The sequence below is a fragment of the Lepidochelys olivacea genome, assembly GCF_965140295.1.
Source record: "Lepidochelys olivacea isolate rLepOli2 genome assembly, chromosome: 22".
NCBI classification, from domain to species: Eukaryota; Metazoa; Chordata; order Testudines; family Cheloniidae; genus Lepidochelys; species Lepidochelys olivacea.
In genome coordinates, this window is record NC_140432.1 from 11,891,374 (window position 1) to 11,904,207 (window position 12,834).

Consider the following 12,834-nt stretch of genomic DNA (forward strand, 5'->3'; position numbering starts at 1 on the left):
AACGGGGGAGGGGAGAAAGATATCACGAAAGAATGGCAGAGGAGCAAATGGCTCATCAGGGAGAGGAGCGGCGTGTACATGTGTGTGTGTGGGGGGGGGGGGAATTCTCCACCTAAGTGAAAATGACCCGCTGCATCATTAGAACATTAGCATTCAAATCTTGAGCAACAAGGAAGAACACACGGGCAATAGTGACTTTCCCTGTTTCTTTCCCCATTACCTTGTTTTTCACCAGCCCCAGCAGCTGCAGAGTTGGGCCTGGGCGACATGAAGAAGCATCTCCCAGTAGCTCTGGACATGACAGTGATGGATTCCCCTCTCCCAAGGCCTGTCACTTTCCCTCACGACTGGGATCATCGCACTTCACTTCTTCTCAGAGGCTAACAGCACATTTGGACAAAGACCGCAGCGGGTGCGCACGCATACGCTAGGATTGCCACCTGCTCTGGTTTGCCCAGGATCATCCCTTTTTAAGGAAACGGTCCCAGAAAAGCTGTAAGTGCTCATTGCGCATTGCCAGCTGTCTGGTTTGACAGGCTCAGGAATGTCTTGGGTGTCCCCATTTTTATACCTCTGCGGTGGCAACCTTCATGGGCGGGCATAGGCTGCTGAGGTAGTAAGCTGCTTCTCCTCGGTATGAGCCGGGCACCCATCCAGCACGAGCTCTGCAGTGAGCCTACAAATGAAACCACAAAAGCAGCACAAGATGGCTCAGAAGGAGTGGACGGGAGAGATGCAGCCAAGTCATCGCTCCCAATCCAGCTCACAGCAACAGCAATCAAACGTCCCGTGCATCACTCTTCCAGAGGTACCTTAGTGATCGAGAAAGGTAGCGGAGTGGCTGCAGCTAGGCCTCCAGAGTCCTGAGTTCTAATCACAGCTTTGCCACTCATCTCTGGGTAACTGCAGGCAAGTCAAGTCCCTGGTCTGTGCCTCAGTTTCTCTTGAGAGTTCTTCAGAGCCAGGCTGGTCTTATACTATGTATTTGTACAGCACCTAGCACAATGGGTCCCTGAGCCTAGACCCGGACACTTGTCATAATTGGGCCTATAAATTGACCTTAATTGTGAGTTCAACTGTGGAAAAAAAAAAGAGTGAAAGTTCATAAAGTACCACAATGACCTAGGAACAAATGCCGACGGGAGAAGGTTCAAAAGCAAGACAAAACACTGAATTAGTCAAAGCAAAAAGGCTGACGGATGTAACTCAAGAACTGCGTTAAGATCACGCTTGGTAAACAGAGAGACCAGAAATCAATGAACCAAACCTGACGTGTCGAAAAGTAGGCCTAATTGATTGATAATGTAACAAGGGGATGATGGGCTGTTCTGCCCATCACACCCCTTTGGAGTCCTTAAATTAAAGGATTTGGGGAAAAGCTGGCTATTGCAACAGACTAACTGACCGACTAAGAAGTGGAAGGAGCTAGCTTCACCATCACACCCGCCAGTCCCACGGTCTCCTGGGACCCTGGACTTTCCTCATCCCGATTCAGAAAGATGTCCTGGCCAAAGTGCACCAGAGAGAGGGATCCAAACGACGCTGCCACCTCCAGCTAAATCCTAACCACCCCCTGGGACGGGAGGCTGTGTCACACACCACTCTTTGTGCGTCCTTTTCCATCTTATTTCCTCTTTATAACCCTCTTTTTCCTTCTGTCTCAGAAGAGTCTGGCTTAGCCGGCCACCGCTATCAGCTTTGAACGCTGCTGGAAGCCTCGGACCAGAAAGACAATGCCCCAACCAGCCCGATGCCGGTACAAGTTAGCCAGGTCTAGGAGTGGTGGATCAGACTGTGGGCTGGGCCTGTGTTTCTCCAACTGGGAGGTTGGAAGTGAGAGTCCACACCAGAGGCAGCAGCCGTGTTTTCTTTTTATCATTGCAGTTCTTTTCTCTCTCCTTGTGGCGTGTGCATGTCTGGTTCAGTCTGCTAGGAAACAGGATTGGACTTTGACAATAAAAACAACATCATCTGAACTAACTTTTCTCCCAAAAAAGGACAGTTACCGCCATCTAAAAGACTGCCAGATTTGGGGCGGGGAGGGGGTCCTTCTAAAGACTCTCCCTATCTAACGAGAAAGGGAACAAAGAATGTTGTTTAAAATACAGCCTTATTTAACACTTAACATGTTAAATGCTTTAAACTGTTTGCCCTTTTTTCCCTGGTCACTTGAATAAAGAGCTGGAGATTTGTAATAACATGCTTGCCAGGGGACCAAGCAGGCTGAGGTCTCTGCATACCAAGCTCCAAACCTTGTTTAAAACTGTTTAATGTGGGACAGTGTGAGAGTCATGTTAACACCTTTAGCTCTTTTGGGACCATTCTTTCCATCTAAGTTAATACAGCCAGCCACTAACTGCTACGGTAATATAAGCCGTAATAAGCGGGCACCCCCTCTCCAATGAAGACAGCTGTCCTCTAGGGCTGGACTCTCAGGTGGCAAGTACCTGCTCTTCTCTATACACTTGAGTTGGCATTGTAGGTGCTCAGCAGTGCTGACTACTAGGCCAGCCCTCACCCCAAATCCCAAGGTACAGACAGGTATGTCTATGCTGCAGAATAAGCCCAGGCTCTGAATCAGGTTTGAACCCAAGCCCCCCTTCGGGCAACTCTCAAATCAGTCTGACTCAGGTCAACAAGTGCTCAGGGCCTGGGATCAGTACCCTGCTGTGGAATGGCTCAGAGCCCAAGTCCCACTCTGAATTGGGTCCCTGCACAGTGCAGTATGGAGGTGTTAGCATGGCTGAAAGACCCAAGTCTGTTGATTGTAAGCCCAGGTTTATAATGCAGTGTAGATGATCAAGTGCAGACTTGGAAGCACTGGGTATGTCTACACTGCAAAGACAAACCCACGGTACCAAATTTCACAGCCAGTGCCAATTAACTCGGGTTCACAGAGCTTGGGTTGCGAGGCTAAAAATAGCATTTGTGGACCTGCCTGCTTGGGCTGGAGGCTCTCCCCAGAGAAAAGGAGTACTTGTGGCACCTTAGAGACTAACCAATTTATTTGAGCATGAGCTTTCATGAGCTACAGCTCACTTCATCGGATGCATACCGTGGAAACTGCAGAAGACATTATATACACAGAGACCATGAAACAATACCTCTTTCATGGTCTCTGTGTATATAATGTCTTCTGCAGTTTCCACGGTATGCATCCGATGAAGTGAGCTGTAGCTCACGAAAGCTCATGCTCAAATAAATTGGTTAGTCTCTAAGGTGCCACAAGTACTCCTTTGCTTTTTGCAAATACAGACTAACATGGCTGTTACTCTGAAATCTCCCCAGAGAGGGAGACAGTCTCAGAGCCTGGGCTCCAGCCCAAGTGGGCACACCTACACTGCTCTTTGTAGCACCTGCAGCCAAGGCCCTGCAAGCCTGAGTCAATTAATCCAGGGTTTAAGATCTGAGACTCCATTCTGTTTGCTTTTCTTCGCAATGTAGATATATATACACAAAGTCCACAAGCCCAGGCCCCACAGACCTGGGATTACAATGCCATGTAGACAAACCCTTACAGTCCCAGCTCCACTTGACACACCCCAAACACAACCTGATTGGTGGGTGGCTCTCTGACTTTTAACACTGAGCATACTTTGACCCCCATGCAAGAGGTATCAAGCTTGGGGCTAGTTACAAGAAACAGCCCTACACTCAGATTCTCTTCAGTCGCTTACTGCTGGGAATGGTTCCCTCCTACATCATGCTAAGAGCATGGCTAGCTGTATTAAGTTAGCTCAGGAGGGTTTTTTAAATGTCTTAGGCATGGTTGTTAGACTTACCCGATGTAGAGTGTATGAGATGTGAAACAATGATCTCGCAATTTAAAAAAGGCAAAGAGCATTTAGTGACCATAAGAAAAGGGCTGGATCTGAAAGGGCACTATCAGTCCCGAACGGATTCTTGCGCCAACGGCAGCACCGTTAAGGAAGAGATTATGGATCTGCAACTCGAGTAAACCAGAAGGGCCGAGAATAGACAGTTACCCTACGAAGCTGGCCCTGCTCAGAAACCAGCCATCGAGGAGAAACATGATTTTGTGCTACAACTTCTCTCCCTTGCAGCTCATTTACATCGGTAAGATTCAGTCCCATGAAGCTGTGCTCTTACCTCATTGCTTATAATAGTGTCTCTGCTCTGAGACATTCCATGTCCCACCTCTTGGCAATAAGAGTACCCAGAGGACAGTGCACTGGGGGCACCCTGAGTTCTATTCCCACCTCTGCCAGTGGGTGAGCTTGGGCTAGTCACGTCACTGCTCTGTGCCTCAATTTCCCCATCTGTAAAATGGGGCTAAGGATACTGACTTCCTTTGTAAAAAGTGCTTTGAGATCTGCTGTTGAAGAATATTGTGAGAGCTAGACCATTTGTAATAATAATACCCGATACCTTGAAGGTGAGCATGCTATTTTTAGCATCACAGTAGCACCTAGAAGGGTCACAGATTTATAGATTCCAAGGCCAGAAGGGACCACTGCGATCATCTAGTCTGACCTCCTGTGTAACGCAGGCCAGAGACTGTCCCCAAAATAATTTAAAAAACCCATCTTTTAGAAAAGCATCCAGTCTGGGTCTTAAAATTGCTGGTGATGGAGAATCCACCACAACCCTTGGTAAATTGTTCCAATGGTTAATTACTCTGCCTGTTAAAAAGTAACATTGGGCCAGTCTGAATTTGTCTAGCTTCAGTTTCTAGCCGTTGGACGTATTATACTTTTCTCTGCTTGACTGAAAATCCCATCAAATATTTGTTCCCCATGTAGACACCTACACACTAATCAAGTCACCCCGTAGTCTTCTGTTTGTTAAGCTAAATAGATGGAGCTCTGAGTTGACCACCAAGGCATATTTTCTAATCCTTTAATCATTCTCGTGGCTCTTCTCTGAACCCAAATTTATCAGCAGCCCTCTTGAACTGTGGGCACCAGAACTGGACACAGGATTCCAGCATTGGTCAGACCAGTGCCAAACAGAAATAAAATAAAACTTCTCTACTCCAGCTCGAGATTCCCCTGTTTATGCAACCAAGATCCCATTAGCCCTTTTTGGCTCCAGCATTGCACTGGGAGTTTGTGTTCAGCTGGTCATCAACCACAGCCCCCAAATCTTTCAGTTCCTGCTTCCCAGGACAGGGATCTCCCCCGCACCCCCCCCGGAAGAACAGCTTATGTTCTTTGCTCCTAGATGTATACATTTACATTTTGCCATATTAAAATGCATAGTTTGACTGCACTCAGGTTACAGAGCAATCTGCATTGTTTGGTATCAGTGACCTGTCCTCTTCATTATTTACCACTCTCCCAATTTGTGTCACCTGCAAACTATCAGAGATTATGTTATGTTTTCTTTCCAGTCATTGAGAAAAACGTTAAATATTGTCGGGCCAGGAACCTATCCCTGCAGGGCCCCACAGGAATCACACCCTCCCGGTGATTTCCCCGTTTCTGTCTGCAGTCTCTCATTTGAGCCATGGCAAGCTGAGACATACAGCCTCTTTGGGATCCTGCAGGATACAGGCACTAGGCACAAGTATACAATCATTGTTATTAAGCTGCTCTGAGCCACTTTTCTGGGCAGGCCACCCTGTGCCTCAATTACAGAGGCAAAGCTGGTTCTCTGTATATAATTCCTTGGGCTTTATTTTATTTGCAAGAGTTGGGTAATGCCAAACAGGGCTGAAGGGTCTGACTGTGAATTTCTCTGGCTGTAAATTTAAGCTGTTTTCATTGTCTTTCAATTGCCTATTCTTCAACTGCATTCACATTTTTTGTTTTGCCATGTGGGCTTGATTCTGATTATTAGTTAATGGCTATTTACCTGCAGTGTCTCTAGACCTATGGTTAGAGGGGGAAGTTCAACAACAGCTCCCAGGATCAGCTGAGAACTGCTGCATTTTAATGTTACAGGCAGATTAATGGCAAGATAGGAGGAATCACTGAGTGTGTTGTGCAGTAATCAAAGCAAGTCATTCCTCATCTCTCTCGCTAAAGGATTCCATGTCTTATTTTGCCATTGGGGCAGTCCATATGTTACATAACACACTGGAGGTGGGGGGTCCTTCATTAGGTATGACTGTGTTTGTTTCAGTGTAACAAGGGGGGAGGGAGTTTTGAAAAATCACCAAAGAACATGTCACGTAATTTACAGACAGCTGCTTGCACATGCACTGGCTTGATCTTTAGGGAGATTTGATCTGCCTGACAGAGGAGATGTAAAATGCAGATCCTGACCATCTGTGGCTATTATATCATAGCACTTGTAAGAATAGAGTGTTTAGTCCAGTGTCCTGGACTCCTCCTAGTCTGGATAACTACATTCTTCCTCCATTAATTCCACTCCCAACTCCTAGCAACTTCAGTGGGCAAAATTATTCCAGTTCTTCACTTCTCATCCCCAACTGCTGCGTGATGTACAACAGCCGCTGCAGTTCCACCCCAGAAGCAGTTGCACATCAGGAAGTGAAGTGTTCCCTGTGTATACAGGGAGAAATCCTGGTCCTATGGTGGTCAAGGGGAGTTTTGCCATTGGCTTCAACAGAGCCAGGATTTCACCTGCAATCTGCAATGTGCTTTAGGACACATCTGGATGCAAAGTGCTGAGGAAGTGACTTGCCCTACATCATGCACAGTGGTGAGGATAGATCTCGGGAGTCCTGACTGCCAGGCTTACATAGGGACCCCAAGCAGCAATTGCAAGACTGGCAAATATTGATGCCGCTCAACTGAAGTTACACATGGGAGGCTGAGCTAGAGCAAAGGAGGCAGAAAAGCAGACAGTTATCCTGCCGCTCAGGACTCAGATGGATATAGAGCCATAGATGGAGAAGGGGGGGAAATTTGGGTGCTGTATTTTTAGCTCCTGTTTTATTTGAGAGCTGACTGTTTAATAAGGAGGTGGTTTTAATTGGAACTCCAGTCGCTGAGGAGAAAACAAGCAATGGAAGCAAATATACAATAGTCAACTTTCTCAGGTTCTTTGGTACTTCTAACAGGAGAACTTTAATTACAAACCAGGTTTTTTTAAATTAGTCTGTGGGCATTTTTCTTTATGTAAAGCACAGCTGATACCAGCTTGGACAAACGTGTGGCCCAAAACATGCCGAGTTCCATTCGGATCACCTCATTTCTGAAAAACCAAGAGCAGAAATAGAAAGGGCTCTGAGATGTGCTCGAGAAGGAGCTCCAAAGCCTGGGGGAGACAGCGAACCCAAGGACCATTGAGCAAGGAGATGAAAAGAGATGCAAGAAAGGTATACAGAATAACCAACAGAACAGAGATGGGAAACCAGACACTCCCTCAAGAGAGCAAAGAGACCTTCCATGGAAGAGGAAGACAAGAGATTTTAAATGGATCAAAGAAAACCTCTGGATTTGAAACACAGCACATACTTAGTCTGTTGGAACAGATTCAAAGTTGCCCATAATAATTTATGACTTCTACATGGTTATTGTGCAGAGCAGGATGGTCGGGAAATGCACCCAGGAAGGGTAGTGGGAGCTAGAAACAGATACACGCTTCCCAGCAAATGCCGACACACAGCTCAAGAGCCATTTGCTTTGGCAGCTCTGGTTTGGACTCCCAGCAGAGCTCCACAAGCTGGTTTCGGACAGCAGGTTCAAGCGTGAGAGCTGAGAGAACCAAACTTTGCAGGTGGATTTAAAGACAAGCCTCGAGGGCAGAGGCAGAGAGGGCGTTGAAGGACAGACCGAGTCCCAGAATCCCACAGGTTGAGTTTGGGGTAAGATAGACCTGCCTAGGACTCTGGGAGAGACAGTTGTGTGTAGACCTTTTGTTATTTTAAAAGGTCGTTTTCTCAAACTTTGTTCCTACTCTTGAGATTAAACGATATTTGGTTTAACAAGGCTCTTTCAGGTCACTGTATGATTTGCTGCTGGCTACAGATTCACAAAGGGAAGATACCTGAACCCAGTCAGACATTCTAGGAAAGCCCAGTTGGCATACAGAGTGCAGTAGTCTAGGTCCCAGGCTAAGAGCGGGAGAGTTGTAAGATTCCACCCCAGGCATGAGGCCTGAAACTTTTGGCGAGATTAGAGAATGGACAGAGGTGCAGCTAACCCTGTAACCATGAGTCCCGTGGAACTCTGCCACAAGATAGCATTTAGACAAAGAATACAGCAGGAGTCAATAAAATTGAAGATATTGTCATGTTAAGAGCACCCCACCGACTGCCAGCCAGCAAACTATTGGCATGATATTTACCCAAAGGTTGGCATGTAATATATCAATGGAAAAATAACTCACTGATCATTGATATTCTTGCATTACCTATATATGAATTGTGATGCTGGCAGACCAGGTGCCAGCTCATGCCAGGGCCCTTGGCCTCACTGAACACTGACAAATGCAGAACTAGAAATCAGTCTGGCCCACCTATGTGTTAGTATTGTATAAAAGGTATTAAATTTATTTGTGTTTATCTTTATGAAATTCTTGTGAGTTACTGCATGCGTTATCTCAGCTGTAATATCTGTATCCCATGTTAAGGTAGTATTTATTGTTTGCTCTGAAACAGTTAAACCTTCCTCCCCATGCTCCCCCCAACTCAGGAGAGAAGTATTACCAAGTGTAAAATACTAGTTTCCCACAAGAGGTGTCATCTCCTGCCCAGCAAAAGTAAGCCCATAGACACTAGACAAACCATTGTGGAAATCAGAAGACAATAGACTTAATTGCTCTCCTGGTTATGCTTATAAGAAGCACATGGGATCTTTTTTAAGTTATGCTTCTAAGTAGCACATCCCCACACCCATGAAGAGCAGACATGCAGGTGAGCTTGTTCTGTCACCATTGCATGCTCAAGGGCAAAGATTTCTAAGCATAAACAAGGATGTCCAGCTGCTTAACCTGCGTTAGCCCTTAAGGACACAGAGCTTTTGTATTGCAGAAGCTTCCATCACCTTTTGAAACCTTGTTTGTGTGCGCATGTTTACTTGCTTTAACCTTATAAATAACTTTTTTTGAAGTTGATAAGTCTTCTGTTAATTTATTATAGGATTGGCTACAAGCATTGTCTTTGGTATAGGATTGCAGGCGCAATGGACTTGGGGTAAGTGACTGATCCTTTGGGACTGGGACTAACCTGAATATTGTTGCAACTTTTGGTGTACAGGACCATCTACCATGAAGGCAAGCTTTGGGTGGCAAGATAGATCCGAGAACCCAAGGTGACTGACTCCATGCCAAGGCTGTCTCAGTGCTTGAGGAGTTTACACTCAGTTGATGAAATCTAAGTCTAGAGCTCACAACCAGTTTGGAGTTTGTGCCCTGCTGCTTCAGTCTGCCCTGAGGAGGATACAGCTTGACATGTTAACCCACAGAACTGTGCAGAAGTGCTGGAAATGCGTGACTAAAATAGGTTTTCACCAGGCATGTGAGGGGTAGAGCAACAGGTTTTCTCCAGACAAAGGAAAGAGGCCAACACCTTAAACCAGGTGTGGCCAAATTCAGGGCTATTCATTTGTATCTGAGGTTGCAGGAAGAGATCATTCTCATTGTAAAAGTAACTGGTATTAGCTACTATCAGACAGAATACTGGACTGGTTGGATCAATGTGGCAACCCCTCTGTTCCTATATTGGGACACATCCATCCTAGATTTCCGATCATTGCATTTGATTGTGTTGGACTTGAACCCCAGACGGCACTGTTCGTTGTCTGACCGCAGAGAGACAGGCAACACCAGCAAAGTCCAAGTGTAAGCTCTTTATTGGAGAGTGCACAGAACAATAGAGAGCAGCCTGTCTCTGAAGAGAACCAGCTGCCTCCTAAGCAAAACTAACAGGTTTTTATAGACAGGTCCTTTGCATCAGATTCATGAAGTAGCCCAAACCCCTCCCCCCCTTTGTTAGTTAAAAGTTCTCTATATGCATGCATACCTATCCCCTATTGTATACAACTTTTAGCAAGTCATTATGCTTCCCCAACTTTATCAATCCAGTTATCAAACAGGAGACGAGGAGTTAACATACATGAAACAGAAACAGGGAGTGGACACAGTGTCTCCTCTAAACACTGTTCAGAACATCTGGTACGAAAATGCAGGAATGCTGGCCTCCCCTTTTCTCTTACTCCCTGCAACTTAAACAAGTACTCTTTTCTATTTTTCTCATTCAGGGACTTTCCCAGCAACCTTTATTGGCCTGATGTTGTTCAGTTGGCATAACTGCTTCATATTTAAGTTCTCAGATACAATTGTTAGGTGAGAGACATGTGAAAGTCAGTGGGGGAGAGGGGTCATGTAAGCTGGAGCCCCACGCTCAGCACTGTGAAATGTACCCTAGCAATTAGCTATACAAGGCATTATTAAAAAGCATCTGCAAAGTGGATTAGAAATTCATCCCTAAAAAAATTTGGCATGAAGAGCAATGTATATTGCAAAAACAAAATGTGTTGCTTTTCATGTTTTTGTAACCCAAACAATTTGTCTCTCACATTCCAAGGGCTGGAAACAGGAGCTGTCCTACAGTTTAAGATTGCAGTTTGCAGTCAGCTCTGCCAAAAGAATCTGTTAGAAAGCTGTTGAAGCAAAAAACAAATATTGTTTTACGGCTGCTGCAGCTTCATCAGACTTGAGCCATGATTCCCTCTCTACCATCTCTCTTCCTGCCCAACACTTACAGAAGGTGCATTGCTCAGTGCTGAATGACTACTGCAAAGGCACACGCTCTGGGAACAGTTTCCAGGACAGCCTGAAAACACTGGAGAGTGGGGAGTTTTAGCAAGGGGCCTCACCTCGAGAATGCTAGTGCAGGTGCAGGACAGTTCAGTGATCGTGGCCAGGATAGGGAAGGAATTGGAGGAAGGATGTTTTGGTGCATATGGCACTGGGATTCTGGGTTCATTCCCAGCTCTGCCACAGACTCCTTGTGCGATCACACGCAAGTCACATCTCCAGGCCTCAGTTCATCTTTAAAATGGGGACAATGGTATTTATTTTCTCCAACTCTTGGAGTTGTCAGGCAGCAAGCTCATCAGGGCAAGGCTTGTCTTTTACTACACAGATGTACAGCACTGAGCACAATGGGGCCCGGACCCGAGCTGAAGGCTGTAGCAGCTGTCCTAAAGCCAGCATCTCCACCTCCCCACTGACACAGATGCCAGCATCACAAACTCAACACTACCACAACTGAGACTCATGGGCCCCATTGCTGGCCACCTCAGTAGACAGGCCAAGGACTGAACAGGCCAGTGGGCTCCTTTCTTACCGATAGAAGGGTCCATTTTCCAAGGAAGGGTTGAGACACAGCAGTGACCCTGCTGGGTTTCTGTCTCCAGGGCTGTCAGCCCTGCCTGTTCTCCAAACACATTTCCATTTGCTTTTGCCAGGTGGGCTCCGCTCCTCATTAGCATGAGGCTCATGGGAATGTTTGAAATTGAAAACCAACCAACCAAGCGGTGCCTTTGAGCCCTGGCAGAAAAGGGTATTTGAATATGCAAATATTTCATGGGAAGGAGGAAAGGGCTTGTAGAGCACCTTGTAAACGAAGCCCATTAATGCGGTGCAAAAAACAAACAAACAAACCAGGCCCAGATTTGTGCTCCTGAAAGCAGGTGGAAGCAGTTCTCTCACTACCTTATTCAAGTACAAGCCTGATTTCAGAAAGGGCTCGAGAGGTTGCTGCTGCAAAAACCAACCCAGTCCTACAGGATCACCTGGGCACGTTGAACTGCCAGAGCCGAGCAGCACCGTTCGATCGGATATAAAGAGAAACAGCCATATTTACAATGAAGCCAGGCGGAGGTAATTGCAAGGTAGATGGAGGTGAGAGCTTAGGGGACAGCAGCCTTCTGATAGCAGGACTTAATATTGAGCCGTAATGTCCCCAATGCATATCAGGCAAAATGGTTACACAGCACTGCAAGCCCACGCCAGTGCCGCTAAGGTGCAATGCCCTTCCACAGCCATGCCGTACTGCAGTGCGAGGGTACACTATTGTGTCACCGGGCTTCGGGCTCATGGCTCTGGGACATCAGTGTCCCAATACAGCCATGCTTTGCTGCTCATTTCAGGGTCCCCATACACTCTCAGACCCGGCCTTCAATGTTACCAGGCCATAACGCCAGCTGGCCAGTCTTCTCCCAGCCCAAGCACTGCCCCAGCACCAGCTGCTTTCTCTCCCCAGCCCTCTGGGCGTAGCCCATCTGCTTCAGCTGTGTTGGAGGGTTCCCCCTGCTCAACAAGGGTCATGTGGCCTATTGCTACTGTTGCAGCCTCACAGTGCAGGACAGGCAGGGGTCAAACAGTCCCCTGGCGACTCTGCCTGATGCCAAACCAGGTGGATGAAATCCTCAAACAGCCAAGTTGAACTCCTTACTCTCGCCCTCTTGTTTTGGGGCATCCCGGGATCTTTACATCAGAGGTACCATCAGCTGGAAATGCACAGTACTGATGACCCTTGCGTCTATCTCACACCTGTGGCTGAGAGAGAGACTAGGAATTAGTGACTTCTGCCAAGTCCATTCGGTAAAGGAATAGCAATGGGCCCAATCTGCAGGTCCTCACATGCATTTGAATCCCAGCTCCCACCCATTTCCATGAGACTTTTACTTGGGTACGCACAGGGTAACAGCTTCAGAGCTGGCCCATTGTAATGGCTGTGGGACAGAGTCATCCCTGCACAGACTGCAGGACTCTGTTCACTGTAAGCATAGGCCAGAGCTGCCCCTATTTGTGCCCCAGCTTCAGTGATCTCTATGGGGCTTTGCCGGGATGCAGAATCACCAGGACATAGATCTGCCTTGACCCTGCCCCCTCCCACCCATCTTTCCGCCAGTCTGCCAATGCCCTACCTCAGCCCTGGAATGATTGCCAGGG